We start from the raw sequence: 21,733 nt of genomic DNA on the forward strand, positions 1-21,733 counted from the left end.
GTATACAAATTGTTATAAAACTGATGACCTATATAAACCTTCACTGGATTCACAATAAAAAGTGAAACAGAAAGGACGAAAAAGCACACAAAATGTTCTATCGTCTCTTGGCTTATGTCGTCCTCCCTGGCATCCTGTTTCGCTGAAGGGAAATTGTGACCGAGGTGAAATGACCTGCCCAAGGACACCCAGCAGGAAAGAGGTTCACGGTGCTCTCTCTTTGTGTTACAAGGCATTCTTCTGTTGATGTTCATAATGATGTCCCAGGCCATCAAGGAAAGAACACATGGGAGCCAGGCATTTTGTTTTAGTAGGAACATCGCTGTGGTAGTGATACAGGGCTGTGATAGGTAGGTTTATTGGGCCAACCTGGCCAATAAGAACAAATGGGATTAATAAGGTCACAGTTTGATTGGAGGACAAAGAGATAAGTGACTCAGTGAGCCCCGGCCTCTCTCTCTTGCTCTCTGATGATCAGACCAGTGTGTGGCTGCCTTACCTAGTTCTCTGCCTCAACTTGTGAACCACATTGCCCGTGGGACACCCAACCCATAGATTGTGTCACGAGAGCTTGAGGTTCCTTCCAGACCTGCTTCACCACACTGCTAGTGTATGCATCACTTGAGCTTAAGACTGTCAGATCCTGTCATCTGGCTGACTGTTGGTGACCCATCCTGCTGTTTGCTGCCTGTGGCCAGACTGCCTGCATTGCCCTAAGGAAGACTCAGCTGTCTGCTTCCTTAACCTTGGACCCAGCAGCCCTCGTGAGTTGAAGGACTTACAGAACATTAACTGTTCCACGGAAGTGAGTTGAACTGAGCCCTCTGAACTGCTGTGTGGACTAATTAGCTTTTATATTCCTTTGTGCTCTATCTATCTATCTATCTATCTATCTATCTATCTATCTATCTATCATGTGTCCTGGTTTTGTTTCTATAGAGAACCCTGTTTAACACAAGGGCCAAGGAGTATTCTTGAATATTCAGGGACCTAGATTCCCCACATCCCAATACCAGAGAAACACCATGTGGGTCATCTCCTCCCCTGTGAACTGCCAAGGGAAGTCTTTTCAACACAACCAAAGAAGGATTTGTCTTTTGAGGAGAATGTTGCTAACCTAGGGAGTCCAAGAGTCATATCTCATTTCCAAGTGGAATGTCCACTAGACCATCAGGCTATCTTAATGATCAGGGTGCTACAAGAGAAGGGAGGCACGCTCTGGGGAGAAATGATGATGAGGAAGACCAGTGGGGAGCATGGCTGCCTGTCTAAGTTCTTAAAACCTGCGAGTGCCTGTTCTACATCTCGAGAGATACTGATTTAATTGATCTGGGATGGGGTCTAACCATTGGGATTTTGTTTGCTTGCTTTTATAAAGTTCTCAGGTGATTCTAGCATAAGGCTAAGATTGAGACCATCAAACATACATGTCATCACTTAATTCCTATGATAACCTTCCATGGAACGTACTATTATTCACCCCATTCTACAGAGGAAACAGAACCTCAGAGAGGCTGAGGGATTTGCTAATGGCTTCATAGTTAGCAAGCGATGGACCTACGATTCCAGACCAGTCTAGTCTGCTGCCAAAGTCTACGCTTTTCACCCCTGCCAGGTTGACACCAAGCTGAGAAATGCTTCTCACAACAGAAGTGAAGGAAGAACTCTGACACAAGAACATCCCAAAGTAGCAAGACCTCAGTCTTTAGCGGTGTTATGGCCCGCATCATGAAAATCTCAGCACGAAGATATGCTCAAGAAAATGAAGGAACACCAAGCACCGACTCTCCATGAATCCTAAGCACTCTACTTGCCTCTTCTCATGTCATCTTCATAACAGCTGTATACGGGAAGTCATCATTATGATCCCATTTTACAGATGAAAGGACCAGAGACCTAAACGTATTCCTTAACTTGCCCCAAATAGCTGGCAGATCGAGCGAGTGGAAAGGGGTCCTAATTTGTGGACAGGATAAATAGAGAACATATTATAGTTATTAAGGATTTCATTTGACTCGGACCCATAATCCATGTCAAAGGACACATCGCATCAGGCCAATCTGCTGTGCAAGAACCTCTGTAAAGTGTTGAAAGCAAAGACATCACTTGGAAGACTAAGGTGCACGGACCAAGGCCATGGTCGTTTCAATGTGAGTAAAAGCTGCGTGATCCATAAGGAAGAACAAAGAAGAATTCCCGCTTGTGAGTGATGATGCTGCTGGAGTCTTGACTGCACCATGGACTGGCAGAAGAAGGCAACAACAAATATCTACGAGAAGAAGAGCAGTCAGAATGCCCCTTGCAAGTCAGACTAGTGTGAGACACAGATGGCTGCTGACCCAACGCTACGGAATTGATGGCCATTGGGCTCTGGTTCCGATCTCTTACTTTATGGGTTCCCAATGAGGGTGGCCAGGAACTACCATGCATTTCCTATTGTTGTGCTTTCTTATGACATGTATTAGTCTGCTGGGCATGGTCCTGCTTTTGTGAATGAGTGATATCGCAAGTTTTGCCCTATCGCCAACCCCACTCTTTGTGCAAACAGTGTCCAGTTAGCTAGGAGTTTGATCTGTACAAGTCAACATGTGAAAGAACTGGTTGGGTGTCCCCAGGACAGTCGTAGGCAGCTCCAACTGAGCGGAGTGGAGACACTGAACACAAATACACTTCCTGTCTGCTTGTCTTGGTACCTGGAATACATCCCGTCACTGCCATTACTTCTCCTCTCCCCACTTCCCCTTCCTTCAAAGTAATTCCCCTGGGGGTACGAGACAAAGAGGAAGCGAAACTGATTCCTGCTAGGGTGTGAGTGCCTTCAGTAACTCCTCAGTCTTTCTCTAGGGTATGGGGCATCTTAAACACTTTGTCCAAAGTCCAGGGATGTAGAAAGGAAGTTCCCACAGGACCAAGAGTGAAATTCCTACAGGACCAAGAAGATATATATTCAACTGAGGGTTTTCTTTGGTCAACATCGTTATTATGGGTTTTTTTTGGAGTGTTCATTCATTATTTTGTAGATGAAATCCAGGAGAGGTACATCTATGGAGACAGTGATTAGATTGCTGGGTCCTTGAGGGTCTGGCAGGGGAGCTTGGGGGGAAATGGGGAGCTAATAACAAGGAACACAAGAAAGAAGACAATGTTCTGACAATGATTGTGGTGATGATTGTCCCTCTGCTTAATATGATTGAGCTATTGAATTGTATGAGTCTAGCTTATGTGTCAATAAAACTGCTAAAAAAGTGACAGTCCAAGAAGACTGTGTTGTTTAGAAACCTTTCCTCCTTGCTGCGTATCCACCTCCCTCCCTCACAGGCCCTAGCTGCTCAAGAGTTCTGCACTCCCTTGGTCTCGCTCCCCCTTCTCAATCTGGTCTGCTCTCAGGAAAGACACTGTCTCTTATTCATTCTGCGGCCTCGGTGACCTTCAACAGCCTAGCAGGAGTTCTATCGTCAATGCGACTAGAGCCTTAAGAGGCCAGTTCTCATGGCACTATTTTAGACACCAAACCCTTCTCCTGAGCCCTGAAGTCACCTGTTACTCGGGAAGGTCAGCACCAGACTTCAAATGACCCAAGCAGAGCTGGGAGGTGAGGTGGGATGGTGTAAAATGGAATAGAGAGCAGAACAGAAGAACTCCAACACTAGCTGTTGGAACGCTGTCCTTGCCAAATAGAACAGTAGGAAACAGTGAGGGCAAAATAAGGAGGGGGGTTCTCTCTGTGTCTAGCAGCCATAGGACGGCCGTGGACGGTGTGCTTGCAGCCACACGGGATTGGGATCCATAAAGAAGTGGGGAGGCCTTAGGGAAGTAACGGAGCCTCTCCGTGCCCTTAGCTCCCTCACCTGTCATTTGAGAGTGTGGTTTTCAGATTCCGTTAGAACATCTATACAAAGCAATTGGGGCAAATACTTACTCTAGCTATGTCTCACAAGGAGGCGAGAATGACCACTGTGCCCATTTCATCGATGGAGAAAATGAGGCAAAATAGTGAAATACATGTTGAACAAGCTAATGAGTGGAGAAGCGTGGGCACGAACCTGGGCACTCACAAGTAAAGTAAACGAATGAGCGGACAAAATCCCTCACTGCCATCCAGTCAATGCTGGCTCACAGTGACCGTCAGGACAGGGTGACCCTTCCCCTGTGGGGTTCTGAGACGGTAACTCTTTATGGGACTAGAATGCCGCATTTTTCTCCTACAGAGAGTGGGGGGTTCAAATTGCTGCCCTTGTGGTTAGCAGCCAAACACTTATACACTAGGCTACCAGGGCTCATGCCAAAGGTTAAGCAAAGACCTAAATTTCACAGGACTCTGAGGCTGCCTCCCTGGGCAGTTGACTCTAGCATTCGATCAGTTCTACCACTTACGTTTGTCTTCTAAAGTATCCCTCCTCCCATCTCCCTGCTGTCAGGTCTGGGTTCAGCCTTTTAGCACCTCTCCCCCAAATTACTGCAGCAGCCCCCTAGCTGGTGTCCCTGCCTCCCCATTGGTCCAAATGTCCTCCTCAGTGTAGTCAATGGGCTCGTCCTCCACGCCTATCTGCCCACATCATCTCTGCTTCGAACTGGACAGCAGCTCCCCCTGCCTCTCCAGCAAGCCCACTCTCTAGCCTGGCCTCCAAGCCCCTCTCTCCTCTACCCTGCCATGCCCCTTCAAGGCCCCTTTGCACACCAGGACACACCAGGCTCTCATCTTTGGACCTTGATACCAACTTTTCACTGCCTGGAGCATCTCCTCTGGGCGTGCCTCCTTGTTCGTGTGCACACCTCTAAGGAGCAGCGGAGACTTTGGAGTCAGTGTGAGCGAGGATAATAAAACCAGGCGTAAAGAAAGCCAAACTCGCGGCCATCGAGTCTACGCTGACTCACAGCGACCCCCTGTGGGTTTCTGAGGCTGTAACTGGACGGGAGTAGAAAGTACAGTCTTTCTCTTGAGAGGTTCCTGTGGTTTCCACCTGCCGACCATGCGGATCGCAGCGCCAGCCAGGAAGGTAAGCATGTGTTCCCTCCATGTCAGACCTGCAGGCAGGGCTGCTTGGCGAAGTGAGGTCACTGGGCTGAGCTCCGTGGAGGCAGATGAGCTGGGTGAGTTTTGTCCAGCATCTCTCTCAGGCCTTCTTCACCTTGCTCTGTGCTCCAGCCGACTTGAGAGGCTCCCTTGCCCCCGGGTTTTCAGATGAGTTCAAGCAGGGGAAGGCACCCGCAGGACATCAGAGGGCAGAGGAGAATGAAGTTGGAGTTCCTTCCCTGATTGTCCCCCTGCCCGGTGGCTGTGAATTGACAGCATCCCCACCCAAAGGCCACACTCCCGTCAGAGCGCTCGGTACTCTGCACTAGTTTGTTACTTTCCGGAAGCCCAGCAGCACCCTCTTCCCCAGTTAGGGTGTGCCATCTGTTTCCTACTTCTGTCCCCACTTAGGTGCTGTAGCCCCGAATGCTTCCCTAAGCACCCTGAATGCACTGCCCCCTGAAGCGAGGGGCTGGGATTGCCGAGAAGAGTGTTCACTGGCTCTTGCCTGGAGTGGAGTCCAGTCCGTGGGGAAAGGTGGCGTGTGTGTGTGTGTGTGTGTGTGTGTACAGACCCAGATGAATACAATGGTGCTGCTGTTTTGGGGGGATCTGTGGGAGACTCACGGGAGCCCTGGTGAGGTTACCCATTTGGGCTACGATCCTCAGGGTCTGCAGTGAGTGTGGCTTGTTTTCGCTGAGACTCAGGAGTGGCTCCAAAGGAGAGAGGGTTCTACCTGGGGGTCATTCTCCCAGGGAATTCATACATCAGAGAGGGCTGAGAGAGTGTCCTCCAGGGACACACACGGGGAAAGAGGATGTGGTCATCCCAGAACAACTTCAGAGAGAGCGAGGGGAATGCTAAGGGATCCCCAAACCCTAGTGCATCATGGCAGGGATTTAAGTATCGTGTGAATGCGTGTGCACGCTCGTGAACAGTACACAAATGACTGAAACAAACAAAGAGAGAAAAACTCACTACCATCGAGTGGATGCCGACTCACAGCGACTTATAGGACAGTAGAACTGCCCCTTTGAGTTTTTGAGACTGTAGCTGTTTTCAGGAGTAGAAAGCCCATCTTTCTCTCGAAAAGCACCCGGTGGTTTTGAACTGCCAATCTTCCGATCGAAGCCCAATACTTGTAATCACAGCTCGGAGGGCCATATTGGAAAAATCACTACGGAAGGCGAAGAGGTTTAGGCTGGAAAGTGACTTGATTAGATTTGTCTTTTACAGAGAAGCTATTTCAGCAGCTGGCGGGGAGAATACTATAGAAAGAGGGCGACTAGAGCCTGGTAAACAAATCAGCCAACTGCGGGAAGCCTTCCTGGGGAGAGAAGACGAGGCATAAATGGGAACAAATCGAGGTAGGACAGAAAGAAGTCTGAAATAACTCAGTGTCTGGCTTCGGGTCTGACTGGATAGTAGTGTTCTTGGCTGAGACAGTGTTAGAGAGGAAAATCACAATGGGGCGGGGGCTGTGGGGTGGTGAGTGGGGTTTAGAATAAGTAAGGCGTATGTTAGTCTGGGTAGGCTAGAGAAACAAATTCATAAATACGCATATGTATATAAGAGAGTTTTATATACAAGAGCAATTGAACATTAAGAAAACATCCCAACCCAGTCCAGCCCAAGACCATAAGTTCAATATTAGCCCATATGTCTGATACCAATTCATCAAGTCCTCTTCAGACTCACGAAACACATGCAATGAAGCCAAATGCAGGACAATCACAAGCCAGTGATGTAGAAAGTCTTTGGGTCCAGTGGCACTGTGAACATCTCAGCGCTGGCAGGGGTCTCTCTGTGGCTTCTCCGGCTTCCGAGGTCTGGTTGCATCCATGTGGCTTGTCTTCTGCAATGTCTCCCAGGAAGTAACAGAGAGAGAGAGGTGTCTTCCACTTCCAAGAAGGAAGTCCCAGAATTCCCAGGATTCTCAGGAGAAGGCCATGCCCACAGAAGTCTCATTGGCTATCTCCATATTGACAGCCTAGACTCCACCCCTACACTCTTAATCCTTAAACTGACACCAGATTGGGTGTCTAACACAAGGCTTGAGGTCCCTCTTGGACATCTTGGTGCACAGTTGCACCCCAGGGCCCTGAGTGGGAGATGTAGATGTGAGAGGCATCTGCATACAGTTGGGGGCCAAAGTCGAGAGCGTGGTTGAAATGAGCCAGGGCATGTGTGGGAGGGAGAAGAGGAGAGCCGGGCTATGGACTCTGGGGAATCTGAGGAGCCCGCAGGGGGCGCTGAGAAGGAGCAGCCAGGGAGGCGGGACAAGAACAGAAGCGAGAAATGCTCCCCAGAAGCCTGGGGCCCAGAAGAGAGGGGATTGAGGTTGCACGGAAGTGATTTGTTTGTTTAAAATAAGAGAGTGGATCAACTCTGAAGCAGAGCCCGGGGAGATGGCAAGAAAGAAGGGTGGGGACAGAGAGCTGAAACCAGAGAGAAGTCAGAGGTGGGCGGGCAGAAGGTAGAGCGGGTTCATACCCACACCCCATGCACGGAGTTGATTCTGACTGACAGAAGTCCTCTCACACGGAGAACTGCCCCTCAGGGTCTCCAACTGCCCATCTCTGCAGAACCAGCCTGCCTCGTCTTTGGAAGGAGGAGACCTGGGGATTAGCTGGGGCACTCAGAGAAGCATCCGACTTGAGGAGAGGCGTCCAGCCGTGCAGGAGCCGTCCAGCCCTGCCCCTCCTGTTCGTTTCTGTGGCCTGTCTCCTTCTCGGTTGCTTCCGTGGTAAAATGCACAGCCCATGAGGAAGCCACCCACCTCATAAGCAACCACTGACAATCTGTCGGAGGAGGCTGGGCATGTTGCCATGATGGTGAACAACTCCCAGCAAAGCTTCCTGATTAAAATGGACTAGGAAGAAAGGCCTGGAAAACTAGTTCTGAAAATCAGTCCTTCAAAGAACCAAACCACAAAAACTACCCTATGAATTAAGAGGATCTGACCTACAAAGGACCTTGGGATGGCACAGGACCAGGCAGTGTTTGTGTTCCCTTGTATCTGAGGTTGACCAGCAGGGCCAACTCAACAGCAACTAGCAACGACCCCAAATCACGTGGAATACAGTAAGGCACTTGTGGTGGTGACATAGTCTGGTGTCAACTTGAGACTATTAAGAGGGAAGGGATGGAGTCTAGCCTGTCAATCAGGTTGCAGCTTGATGACCTCATTTGGAGGCCCGACAGATATAAATAGCTCACAGGAGGCCAGACAAAGACACTCCCTGTGAGACATTCCTGTTGACAAGCCACATGGAGCAATGCTGGTGGCAGCCAGTCTTGGAGGTGGAGAAGCCACATGGAGACCCACTCCAGCGCTAAGATGCTTCCATCGCCACTGGATCCACAAGACTTTCCACTCACTGGCCTGTGATCCTCCTGCATTCAGCGTCATTGCATGTGTTGCGTGAGTCTGAAGAGAAATTTATGGATTGGTATTGGACATATGCATATGTCTAATATCGGATTTACGGACTTGATCTGGACTAGGCTGGGATGTTTTCTTAATATACAATTACTCTTATACAAATGCTCTTTCTTGTACACATATGAGTGTCTATGAATTTGTTTCTCTAATCAGTCCAGACTAACACAGCACACCACACATATCTGACTAATGAAGGAGTGGTTGATGTCCCAGCCTCTTCCCCATGTTCCAGGCAGACTTTCCCTTGGTATCAGGATAGGAGGCAGTGTGGATTCAAATGAAATTCAGTCTCTGTGCTTTCCAGTGTCAAATCCATTTTCACCTGGCCTCTCAGCTTGACATTAAGGGAAGCAGAGGGCAGGTGAGTGTTGGGGGAGGGGGACTCTTTCCAGCTTCTCCTTTCCCATCCCGTTAGCTGCCAAAGGCTTGGCTAAGTAAACACCAGTGGGTCTGTAGCAACGCTGAGTGGTGTTGAGCAAGACGTTTCGTGGTGAAGCAGGGTGAGTGGGTGAAGAACCACATCCCAGCTCCGGCTCTTACTTCTCCAAACGGCATTTCTGGAGAGTCAGCAACAGACGTCACACTGCCCATCACTGGGAATCCCCTGGACTCGGTTGCTTTCTTGCTTTCTTTTTATAAGCCAAGATCCTCAGTAATGAATCCTTTATAAGGAGGCAGGTGCAAACCAGTTCATATAAATGAAACATGTTTTACAAAATGCCCTCACTACACACGATGCACTTCAATAATCCCTAACCCAGTCTGGTCTCCCAAACTGTGGGGGGGGGGGGGAAACGGGGAGGAGTCGGCTGAGAGCCTCCACGTCTACTTCACAACCCATTGAGGATCCTTCCCTGTACTTTGAAAACATGAGTTTTTCTCATGGAATGTAAATGACCTGAAAAAGGCTTCTATCCCAGGAGGTGTGGGTGGAGTGAGAGGGGCGAAATATAGCTCCAGAGAAGAAGGGTGGAATTGAGACTCAAAGAGAGAAGAAAAACTTGTCTTGGGGTGGAGGCAGACCTCTCACAGCTCACCATGAAGATGGGAAGGCCCATATTTGAACACAACTCTCTGCTCGTGGCCATAAGAGCTGTGTGGCCTGGGCACAAGCCCCCTAACCTGAGACCTGCACGGTCCAACTCAGCAGCACTGGGTACAGGTGCCCCTGAGCGCTTGTCATGTGGCTGCCCGGAACCGTGAGGGTAGCAGGGTAAGCCATGCACCAGATGTTCAAGAACTGGTACAAAGAAGGATACAAAGTTATCTCATTAATATTTAATGCTAATGACATGTTGAAATGATACTGTTTTGGAGATATGAGTACTGAGTTTAATAAAATGTGTTTTTTTAAATAAAATGTGTTTTTAATTCATTTCTTTTAAAAATTTTCTTCTCCTCCCCAGTCACATCCTAAACTGGTAACTCTGCCTAGCTCGCAGTAAGATTCTGAGAATCAATAGTGTACACGTGTTGTACTTACAAAGAGACTAATGTTGGCTCAAAATAAGTAACACTATCAAACTAGAATGGCATCAACAGACACATAAATATGCAAACTTTGGTACAGTCATATAATGAAATGCTATACAGGAAGAAAATGAATGAGTTTGATACACACAACAGTATAGATGAGTCCTATGAACATTACATGAAGCAGAAGACGCCAAGTATAGAAGAGTACAACTTGTATGAGTCTATTATATGATTTAAAAAATCATTTTATTGGGGGCTCGTACAACTCTTATCACAAGCCATCCATCCATCCATTGTGTGAAGCACATTTGTACATTTGTTGCCATCATCATTCTCAAAACATTTTCTTTCTACTTGAGCCCTTGGTGCCAGCTGCTCACGTTTCCCGATCTGATTTTTAAGAACTAGCTAACCCGGTGCACTCTCACTGCCATCAAGTCCATGCCCACTCCCAGCGACCCTCTAGGACAGGGTAGAACTGCCCTTGTGAGTTCGCAAGGCTGAAGCTCTTTACTGGAGTAGAAAGCCCTGTCTTTCATCTGAGGAACAGTGGTTGGTTTTGAACAGTGGACCTTGTGGTTAGCAGCCCAAGACCGAGTCACTACGCCATCAGAGCTGCTAGTTTTATAAAGCAGAACCGTGGTTGCCTCCTGGGGAGGAAAGGGTTGGTTTGGAAAGAGGCAGAAGGAAACTTTGGGGGGTGATGGAGATGTGGTAGTCTGCTTCCATTAAGATTACAGCCTTGGGAAGAGGTAAAACTACCTATATTTGTAGATGCTATGATCCTAGAGTACAACATCCCAAAGACTCGCCAGGAAAATCAATGGGACTGATTGAAAGACGCAGCAAAGTGGCAGGATACAAGATCAATGAACACAAATCACCCGGCTCATTTATAGTAACAAAGGGAACTCTGAAGAGAAAATCAGAAAAACTATATAATTTATAATGTCATCCAAAAAAAACCAAAAAAATTAAATACTTAGGAATAAATCTAACCAGAGATATGAAAGACCTATACAAATGAAATTATACATATATATGTATATATGAAACTAAACAGACCTACATAAATGGACAAATATGAAGGGGCAGCCCCCAAAAACAGACTTATTTTTTCAATGCTATGTATTTAAATTTTTTAACAAAACAATCTTATCACCTTCAAAGTACTCTCCATTACACTTAATACATTTGTCAACTCTGTGATTCCATTCTTGGAAACATTTTTCAAACTCATCTGGTTGGTAGTTGACAGCACCTTCCTCTATTTTTTCTTCACCTCTTCTATGTCATCAAATCACTCTCCTTTCGTGTCCCTCTTCATTTACAGAAACAAAGAGCAGTCCCACAGAGCGAGATTAGGTGAGTCAGGTGCGTGGGCCTAGAGAGGCATGCTGTGTTTTGCCAAAAACTGGCCCACTGAGATGGCGGCATGAGCAGGTGCATTGTGGTGGTAGCAAAACCAGTCCCCCGTCTGCCACAAATCAGGCCTTTGTCTGACACTGACACTTTGTCACACACAGTTACACAATCTTTTCAGAAAGGTTCAGTGGTTCTCAACCTTCCTAATGCCAGGACCTTTCATACAGTTCCTCATGTTGTGGTGACCCCAGCCATAAAAGTATTTTTGTTGCTACTTCATAATTGTGCTACTGTTATGGATCAGGCAACCTCTGTGAAAGGGTTGTTCGACCCCCAAAGGGGTCACGACCCACAGGTTGAGAACCACTGCCACATAGGAAGCTTGATTAACAATCTGACCTGGTGGTACGAACTCCAACTGCCCTACAAGTCGACATTTTCATCCAATTGGGAAGTTGACGGACATCCAGAATGAAGTTTGTCACCAATCAACATTTCATCTCTTTTGAAATGAGAAGACCACTCATACACTTGAGTTTTTCCCATAGTGATGTCCTTGTATGCTGTGTTCAACATCACAACAGTTTCTGTGGTATTTTTCCCAAGCAAGAACAAAATTTCACAGCCACATCTCTTAAATTGGCCATCACAAAAAATGAGGTTTGAGGGAAACTGCTTTTATGAAAAAATTCACTGTGACCAGAGAGAACCTTCCCAGGTGATGCCACTGGGTGCTCTCACTCAGAGCGAGTTGCTTCATGTTCACCTAGTGAGAAAAATGCATACTACGAAAGCGTGGCTCCACTCAGTGCAACTCCAGATATTTTGGGGTATCCCCTCATCTTACCATGCTTGTGGAGAGAAAGAATTCACATAATCAAAATAATCAGTACTGCCCAAAGTAATCCACAGATGTAATGCAATCTCAGTTCAGATTCCAACATCTTTCTTTAAAGAGATGAAAGCAAATCACCAACTTTATGTGGAAAAGAAAGAGACCTGGTGGTACAAACTCCAAAATACAATGCGCAATATTATATATATAGCGAAGTAGGAGGCCTCACACTTCCACAGCCTAGAACACAACCGCAGGAGCCCAAACAGCCTGCTCCTGGCACAACGACAGACACATGAACCAAGACAACAGAACTGAGAACCCAGAAATAAATCCGTCCTCCTACAGACAGCTGATTTTTGAGAAGGGTGGAAATTCACTAGACGGGGAAGAGATAGCCTCTTTAACTAATGCACTGGCAAAACTGAACACCTATTTATAGACAAGTAAAACAGGACCCATATCTCACATCATATTAAAAACCACTCATGGTATAAAGATCTAAATGTAAACGAAAAAATAGGGAGATACTTCAGTGCCCTAATAAATGGCACAAATACACTATCAAAGACAACTGAAAACACACAAGCAGGAGATGACAAACGACATGACGGGGACCTCCCAACAATGCGACACGTGATGCTGCAAACTCTGTGGGGCAGAGTTCTACTCTCCTCATAGGGGGTCGCCATGACTTGGAGTAGACTTGATGGTAATGGGTTTGTTTTTATTTTTAGAGTTTACTGAGGAATCCAGGTCAATATTCTACTATAAACCTGGAACTTCTGACAACTCCACACTCCTTAGAAGAAAAGAATCCCCACAATTTGGGGACAGACTGTCGGTCCTGACGAACGGTCTTAAGTGAGTCACAATTCCCCAGCTGCTGTGCGTCTTGATTTTTAATGACACATTACTATTAGTTTTGCTTCTTTATTATTCAAACTTGAGATGGGGGTTACAAAAACAGTAGTTTGGTCCTATAATTTTTCATAAATCAAAATGCAGATGTTTTATTTAAATATGAATCTCATGTATTACCCCTGTTGCTAAATAAAAACAAAAGCTCGCTGCCATTGAGACAATTCCAACTCACAGTGATCCTCGGAGACAGGGTGGAGCTGCCCCCGTGGGTTTCTGAGACTAGAACTCTTGGTAAGAGTAGGAAGTCCGTCTCGCTCCCTTGGAGAAGCTGGTGGTTTCCAACCGCTGACATGGGCGTTAGGAGCCCAACTCGTAACCACTACGCCACAGGTTACCTGTACTTGCTGAGGAAGATCTATCTCTGTGCTTGTGTACTTCTTCTATGCCATTTTGTGGAAGATGTCTGATCGGTGAACTTATGTTTTTCAAATAACTTGCAATACATTATTTAAATAAACATGACAGAATAACTGCAGGGTTCATAACATAATGTATCAGTGTTGTTTATAGAATAAGATGCATGTGAGTGAAAGTGCATGCCCTTCTATTCTGAAAGAAGGAGTAGATTAAAATAACAGCCCATTCGTATCTGAAGCAGCAACGAAGGTATAACAGCTTGTTTAACCCTGGCCCGGGACTGTAAGTTCATTCTTATTTCTGTGCTTCACGTCACATTGTGAGGCTGGCCCACAAACATTGATAGTCAACATAAGCCCTGAAGAAGAGGGACGAATAAAGCGCACTAACAATGTCTATTTGGGCTACCTGAGCCCTGCTGATTGCTTGTTCTTGGTTCCCCGTGTGATCCTCGATCCTGATATGACAGACATCACATTCATTTTGCGTCTCACTTATTATGTGACTGTCTACACCTGCTCGCCTATCATCTTTATTGCTCCTCTGGCATATGTGTCTGCTCACTGTTAGGACCCACATATATTTGATAGCAAAAGTTTTGGGGGAAAATTATAAAGTCTTATTCTGACCAAAGTGTAGTGAAAGCATCGTGCTTTTATGTGGCCAATGGGAGTAGTATACATTGAAGGGTGGGTGGCGTGGGGGGGGGGGCGAGATGAAAGTAAAAGGTAATACATTTTTTTTAATGGTCTAACAACATCAGTTCTAGGAAACTAGCCTAAAGGAGCAACCGTCCAAAGAAAGTGAAACGGAAATACCAGTATCTGTCCATCTCTCCCTAGGTTGGCGGTTCTCCACCTTCCTCATGCCGTGCCCCTTTCAGACAGCTCCTCATGTGGTGGTGACCCCCCAACCATAAAACTATTTTCGTTGCTACTTCATCGCTGTCATTTTGCTACTGTGATGAATCGGGCGTCGCCTGTGAAAGGGTCCTTTGACCTCCAAAAGGGGTCGCGACCCACAGGTTGAGAAGCACTGTTCTAAGTGGCCAGGAAACTCTGTAGAAGTTCAACAATGGAGGCTGGTGAAGTAAACTACGGAAGGGCCACTTGATGGCGCCTGATGGTGCAGTTTGAAGTGATCATTAGGAAGAAAACATCCTGATTAGGGAAACAGATCAAATGAAAAAAGGAGACTATGACATTGAGTTTAGTAATGCCATGTCTACATAGGATATTACCTGAGTGTGTGGATGAAGAAAACAAACACAAGAGAACCTGAAACGTCTATAGTTATCTCTATATCTAGTCTATCGTGTGCGTACATAGTGTGCGTGAAGATGTATCTCTGTCTCTCAATCTCACTGCTAAGTAAAAAATAAACATACTTTTAACTTTTTAGGTCTAACATCTAAAAAGAGTTTCTTCTGGTCCCAGTTTCCAATCAGGTCTACTTTCTAATGTATTTGAGAAGTTCTGCGGGATAGCTCCTCCCCTGGAGAGCCTCAACAGCCAAAGATTATTCAACTTTCCTAGAAAGTTTATCTCAGACTTTTAACAACTCAGATAACCCTTTGTCGGCTCCAACCGCGCATCCTCTAAATCTGTAACTTGCTTTTGCTCCTTGGCTTGGTTCTGAAACTGTGCGGGCGAAGGCAAACCCTGTCATGGAGTGGCTCTCTGGCGTCAAAGGACGTCGAGAAAGGTCCGGAGGACACAAGTCTCTGTGCCACGATCACCAAAGTACAGATTTGTATCTTTATTTGTTGAATGCATTCGTAGTTTTTAAAAATAAAAAAACACAACCTTTAAAATATAACCAAATCTTAAATGACTAGCAGGATATGTGACAATCTTGACCGTGTTTGCTAGGATGTGGTGGAGTTTGGGGTGAGTCTTTTCTCTGTTTGACGACACGTTACACATTTTCAGAGGAAAGAGAAAAGGACTTGAAAATATGTAACACAGTCTTTTGCAGGCGCGATATCTCCACCTGTGACGCTTTTCAGAGGTGCAGGAATGCAGAGGAGCGAGAAAGGGCGTGACTTTCCGCCCAGGAGATGGGGACAGTGGCAGCCAATTAGGGTAGGCACCGCCCGGTGTGGACCCTCATGACGTCCCTCCCTCTCCCTCATGGGCCTTCTCCTTCCTGGTCCAGACCCTGAGGAAGCCTTAGAAGCGTTCATGATTGGTTTTAACCAGACTAAGATGCACACATAGAGTTAAGCCGCTTCAGCATAATATTGCCGAGATTCTTTGAATATTAGCAACAAAAGGGTAAAATCTACACATTGAAATAAAACTTAATTTGCCCACAACGTGATTAGTCACTGAGTGGAAAGCCTTTTATGATTTTTCTCCTTTCTCTTTCAATTTCTATTTCATTTTCCAAATAGATATATGTGATTGGGAGAAGTTCACAAGTACTACTTGCCACAATCTCGTAGCAAAAGCACCAGAAAATCTGGCAAAGTCAGCGTCTCTGAAAATACGCGCAGCAATGATAGCAGTAGCTGCTTCAGCTGAGACCGTGTGACTCCAGGGGTCACGATCACTGAGTAATAATAGCAGGCAGGCCTGAGCGCGTGAGGAGGTTCAGAAAGCAAATGAGCACAGAGGCTGAGCCTTGTAGGTAGAATGATACAGGTAAGCTGGGCTTAGAGAAACATCTGTGTTCTTATAACTCACTGCAGGAATCAATTTATTAAAAATAATAGATTGCTGCTAAAACACTGCAAACATGTTTCATAGAGTCATTTGGTGTCACCGCTTCTGACAGTGTCCCCCAGCGTGGTCCACGCCCATCACGCCCCAAGGTGGAAGTGGAAACAACAAAGGAGACCCCAGGTCTTCTCCTGCAATAATTGTCCAGAGGCCAAAAGCAGATGCTGAAGTCCAGATCTCACCCTCGCCTAAGTCCCCCAGAAGAACACCTTTCAAACCTCTGAGCTCCACAGAAGCAGTGACAGAGGCTGGCAGTGTGTCAGGGGTCCCTTCTGAGAGTTCCAAGATATCATCCCAAATTCACATAATCTTCCAGCTCTGCACCAGTGGGCTCTTCTCAATAGCAATGACAGAAACTGACTCTTCCTCTCAGGCTGACAGCAACTCCTTTACACGTCCATTTCTCACTCCCAGGCATTTATCTTATTACAATCCGAGAAGTAGCCTTCTTATCATCCCCCCTCACACATGAGGAAGGGAATCCCAGACAAGAGAAGTGCCTTACCTGAGATTGCCTGGCCAGTGAAGCACTTCAGGGCTAATGTTACTGCAAGGTCTTATCAAGTGTTCTTACCAAGCCACAGGCTACCATAACCCACCTAATGGCAGTGTAGTCCCCCTTCCCCTGACATCTGCCCTGATGCCTGTCCGGCTGAAAGCAGAGAAGCTGAAGGGCTTACCTGATCCACAGGGAGTCCAGATTTGAGCGGCTGAGGAGATGGTCGAGCTCTGTCTTCTGGGCGCAGATAGAGTTTGTACAAGGTTTGCTTTGCCCACACCCTTCCACCCACCTCAGAGACAGTGAGCAAAAACGGAGCAGAAGTCTGACCACACTTCCCCTTTCTGGTCAGTCTGCAGGCATTGTCACCAGGAAACCTTCTCCTTTTTTGGAAATCTGCCCTCCCAAAGATTTCCAGAAGCCAAAATTCATGTTCCTCCTACAAGGCCACCAGGTGGCCATCAAAGGGTAAAAGGGACTCTGGTGGGGGCCAGGTGCATGAAGACTCGGGAGAGTGGGTGGTGAGGTGTCTACCTAAGCATTCTTGGATGAGGCAACCTGGACTTCCAGAGGGGGAGATGACCCAGACTCCAACCCAGAGATAGATAGACGGAGTAAGAAATCAGCTCATCCCTGACAAAGACACCATCCCGCAACGAAAATGGCTCTCCAAAACCCCTTGGAGCCCTTGAGCTTCAGGTTCAGCTTCTTCATGAAAGAAGGCAAGAAAGGTTTCCTGTTTCTATATGTATGATAGGTTCATCAAGAAATGTGTCCAGTTGGACTATGTTGCCTGTGTTGAGTCCCACCCCAAAGCATCATGAGGCAAAATTCCTAGTGCGATCACACTCACCACTGAGTGGATTCTGACTCATAGTGATCCTATAGGACAGGGTAGAACTGCCTCTGGGTTTTCAAAGGCCTGTGCTTAGCAGCTACAATGGTTAGGAATTATGTCAACTAGACTCTCCTGGGTAAGGGTTGGGATAGAGTCTAACCTATCAATCAGGCCACAGTCTGATGATGCCTCTGGGAAGGTGTGGCCTTTCTATAGGATAGGCACTGGGAACCCCTCCCCTCTTTCTCTGTCTCTTTGCCTGCCTGCTTGCTGGGACCCTGTGCTTGCCTCCTGCCTGAGAGCTGTGGGCACCCTGCCAGGTTTCCATTGACCTTGGAGTCATGGGACTCTGTGTCCCCCAGCCTGGGACCTTCCTGCATCTCGCTGTACCTATCAGTACCCTCAGCTTGTGGCCACACGAGTCTAAAGAGGGCTCCGCCTAGCAACGGACCCATGGACTGTAAATTGGACTGGACTAGGACGCCTTCTGGATATGAGATTACCTCTGGATGCAAAGTTCTTTCTTAAACATCTATGAGTGTCACTGGTTGGGTTTCTGTATCCAACCCAGCTGAATACAGCAACCCAAGGTACAACCACTACATCCTCAGGGCGCTGGTGAATGAGATCATAATCTCTTTTTTTTTCAATTTTCACATGATTTTATTTTCTCCCTTCAATCATAATAATATGATAACCAAACTTTGTCTTAACAGGAGGGTCTGTATACACAGGTTTATCTAATCCACTTACAGGCAAGGCAAACGCTGCTTCTTGAAATGGTCCTACCATGGACCCTCTGGTCATCCAACCCAAGTCACCCCCTTGCCTGGCTTTATCTTCACTATATTGTGCAGCTACTTCATTGAATTTCATTCCAGACTTCAATTTTTCCATGGCTTCCAAAATTCTGCTATGTTTTTCACACAGAATGTGCCTGACCTTTATCGCATTGCCACCACCTTTGGGACCCTGAGCCTTCTTGTCAGCACTGTCACTCCCGGAGGCTGCTCCCCCTTTTCCACCTTTTCCAGTACCACTTCTTCCCTTGGGCGGCATCTTGGAAACTTGCAGGCGAGCTCGCCGATCATAACCTCTTAAAAGGATAGGGCCCTTTAAGAAATTGAGGAAACAAATCAACCCCGCTGTTGAATTGGCTGCTCTGACTGCAACTGAGCAGTTACACGAACTGGCGTGTGTTGTGTCTGACCTGGGTAGTAATGATGCTAATCCGTGATGCATGGTAAATGTTGAACAGCAAACATTCCTGATGTATGGTGTTAGTGAGTTTCCATGATGTCAATACCCCTACCATGACCAATTTCAAGCCATGAAAACATGCGTTCACTGAACTTGGAATTGGGAAGAGATGTCCACCAGCAAGCCACTGGATCGATAACTCCCATTTGCTCAGCACTTGCTGGAACCAAGGTCTGAAACCAGTGTGTTACATCCTTTACCTCACCTCTTTTTTACATACCTGAAAGATCACCAGCATCATCTCCATTGTATAGGTGAGAGCACAGACGCCAAGAGGATCGAGTCTGCCCAGCCAGGCTTTGAACTTGGGAAGAATGGCCTCACCAGGTATGTGGAACACTGATCCTCGTTCCTATTGCAGTGGGTCCAATGTTTTGCTTTTCAAAAAAAATTCTGATCGAAACTTTAAAACTATATTTTGATTCGTGCTCACAAAGCAGTGACTCCTTGGCTTGTATTTCATTCATTCATGCATGCATGCGCTCATTCAATAGATGACTCTGTTAACCCTTCAGGATGGTCTAGTTCAGTCCAACATGACAAACTCCAGACCTATTGTTTCTCACACTGCCATTTTGCATAACAAGATCAGAAGTTGAGGCCTGGTTTTCTCAGCCCCTCGGCCTATGTGAATCTCTCCCCTTGTTGAGGTTAATCTTCCTCATTTGTAAAATGTAACAATTAGACTGGTGAGCATTAAGTTGCTCCAGGGATTCTGCCACAAACCCTCTCTTCTGCTATCGTTTACTTCTCCCCGTGGGTAAGCTGCTTGAGGGCAGCACGCCTTGTCAATCATCCTCCCAGACCGAGGCACGTCTCACAGTCCTAGACACAAAAGAAAATGGCTGGCAGGCTGCTTGTCGACTGAAATGGAAACCCCATCATCCACACTCAAAAGTAAGACACAAGAGCAGGCAACTTCGGAGGGAGGGGAAAAAAAAAAAAGAGGACCTGATGCAAGGGGCTTAAGTGGAGAGCAAATGCCTTGAGAATGATTGGGGCAGGGAATGTATGGATGTGCTTTATACAATTGATGTATGTATATGTATGGATGGTGATAAGAGTTGTATGAGTCCCTAATAAAATGTAAAAAAAGAAAAAGAGGAGAAAAAAATGATTAGGGCAAAGACTGTACAGATGTGCTTTATACAATTGATGTATGTATATGTATGAACTGTGATAAGAATTGTATGAGCCCCTAATAAATTGTTAAAATTAAAAAAAAAAAAAAAAGAGCAGGCAACTTCATTCCCACAAACTTCAGGGCCTTCTTTTCCAAGACCCAGTCGGTCCTCCAAAGACATAACTCTGACCAGTGCCTGCCTTCAAGGAGGTGACTCGAGATGTGAAACGAAAAGAAGACAAGCTACGAGGCGGGGAGGGCGCGGTACAGTGCAATAGAGGGATGCCCAGCTCTAGGCCCCAGTGGTGAGAGGGGAAGAGGTGGGTCATTGACCTGGAGATGAGTCTTGAAGGATGACTGGGCTGTAGACAGAAAGGCATGGGAGATGTGGGAGACATGTTTGTCAGGCTTCTATGCAAATGCCAGAAACCCAACTTAAATTAGGATAGGCAAAAATAATAATAACATCTATGATCATATAACTGAAAATCTAGGAGTGCTAATTTCAGGCCTATCGAAGTCAAGGAGCTCAAATATTGTCATAAAACAATGTCTCTCATGCGGAATCCAGGACAGAACAATAATGGGAGTAGTAATACCATAAGGGTATGGGGAAGGTGGGGGAGCAAACGGGGAACAGATCACAATGATTGACATATAACCACCTTCCCCCCACCCCAGGGGCATGAACAACAGAAACATGGGTGAAGGGAGACAGAGGACATTGTAAGATATGAACATAAATAATAATTTATCATTTATCAAGAGGTCATGAAGGTGGGAGGGTGATGGAGGGAGGGAGAAAAGAGGAGCTGATACCAAGGCTCAAGTAGAAAGAGAATGTTTTGAAAATGATGGATGGCGAAGGCAAATAAGCGGCCATCTAGCTCAGAAGCAACAAAGCCCACAGAGAAGAAGCACACGGCCTAAGCGAACACAAGGTGTTGAATGGACCATGTAGCAGATACAAAGGAACAAAAACAATCATAGTGTGATCACCTTCCTCACATAATGGCTGAAGACGAAAGTGTGCATAAGCAAGTGTGGTGAAGAAGGCGGATGGTGCCCGGCTACTGAGAGATATAGCGTCTGGGGACTTAAAGGCTTGAAAGCAAACAAGCGGCCATCTAGCCCAGAAGCAACTGAGCCCACACGGAAGCAGCACACCAACATAGGTGACCATGAAGGACAGAGGAGACCAGGTCTCCAACATCAAAGGTGGGGTGGTGGTGAGAATCACATCACCGTGAAAGAGGGGGAGTGCATGATGGGGACCCAATGCCCACCTGTAGAGAGCTGAACACCCCTTCCAGAGGGGTAGGGAGGAGGAGATGGGCCATACAGGGTTCAGTGTAACAACAATGAAACTCAAAACCTTCCTCTAGTTCCTGAACGCTTCCTCCCCTCCCAATCATCATGACCCCAATCCTACCTTGCCTTGCGGACCTGGTTGTACCAGAGGATGTACAGCGGTGCAGTGGGGATCTGGAGGCACAGGGAATCTAGGACAGACGAACCCTTCAACACCAGCGGTGGGAGAGGCGACACCAGGAGGGAAGGGCATGTAGAAAGGGTGAACCGATCTCGGAGATCTATGTGTAACCTCCTCTCTGGGAGATTGTCAAGGGGGAGGCGGATGAGGGGAGACGCCGGGGAGTGTAAGATAAGATATAATAATTATTTATAAACTATCAAGGGACCAGGGGTGGGATCGGGGAGGGAGGGGGGTGGGAGAAAAAAAAGGGAAACCGAGCTGATTCCAGGAACCCAAGTGGAAGGTGAATTATGAGAGTGATGAGTGCAACGAATGTATAAGGGTGCTTTGCTCATTTGATGTATGCACAGATTGTGATAAGAGCCTTATGAGCCCCAAT

General features: G+C 46.7%; 1 pseudogene; it reads right to left on the minus strand.

Annotated features, from left to right (window-relative positions):
* Positions 1-18,139: 18,139 nt before the first annotated feature.
* LOC142458142 (peptidyl-prolyl cis-trans isomerase NIMA-interacting 4 pseudogene) lies at positions 18,140-18,554 on the minus strand (annotated as a pseudogene).
* Positions 18,555-21,733: the final 3,179 nt, after the last annotated feature.

The sequence above is a fragment of the Tenrec ecaudatus genome, chromosome 10 (assembly GCF_050624435.1).
Source record: "Tenrec ecaudatus isolate mTenEca1 chromosome 10, mTenEca1.hap1, whole genome shotgun sequence".
Taxonomy (NCBI): Eukaryota; Metazoa; Chordata; class Mammalia; order Afrosoricida; family Tenrecidae; genus Tenrec; species Tenrec ecaudatus.